Raw genomic sequence first — 863 nt, forward strand, 5'->3', positions numbered from 1 at the left:
TAAAACCCAATGTGAGAATTTTAGGTACTAAACCAGAGAAATCAAGAAGATAAGTTTGGAAATTTAAGTTTGGGAATCGATACCACATTGATTACAATAATGTTGAAAATGTAGCAATTCCTGAGAATAATTAGTGAGAAATACATTAAATTCCTACTAATAATGTGATTATGATTTAAAATTATTTTTCATTATAATAGCAATTATGTTAATAAGAGTATAAGGAAAAGAAGTATGCAATGCCAAGTTTTAGCAACCTTGTCCAAATGTAGAACATAAACAAACACTTAAGATACTCTTAACAAGGCCTAAGATTTTAGTGTTTGTGATTGAGATGGAAAAACTTACCTGCATGGCTAGTCAGGCCTCTGTTCTCCTCTATATTATTGAATATGAAAATAATTTCTAGACCACTTGAAATGGGCAAACTAAACAACACCAGGAGCCCAAAGTCTCCTGTATTCTGGAGGTGTGTGATGAGATCAACTGAATTCAAAATAGCCCAAATGTGAGAATTTCCTGTTCAGACCCTGAAGTGACACCTTGATGAGAAATCTCCCTTCTCCACTCTTGCCTCACTCTGAGTCTTCACAGGTCACCCTGCGAAGATCACAGACATTTCTTCTTTCTTATCAGGAGTGGCCTGGCCTCTCCACTAACGGCTGCAGGACGTTGTGGGGACAGAAGGTATGTGCTGATATTCTCCTCTCTGTCTACCAGCCCGCCTCACTTAGTGGGAAATTATAAATACTGGGATAATGTCAGAGTAGAACTTTGGTGTTTTTACTTGAGTACTTTGGGGTGAAAAAGAAGCCTAAAGTATAAAATATGTTGAAGCATTTTCTCAAGTACTCAAATTATTG

Source organism: Propithecus coquereli, unplaced genomic scaffold (assembly GCF_000956105.1).
Source record: "Propithecus coquereli isolate 6110/MARCELLA unplaced genomic scaffold, Pcoq_1.0 Scaffold910, whole genome shotgun sequence".
NCBI classification, from domain to species: Eukaryota; Metazoa; Chordata; class Mammalia; order Primates; family Indriidae; genus Propithecus; species Propithecus coquereli.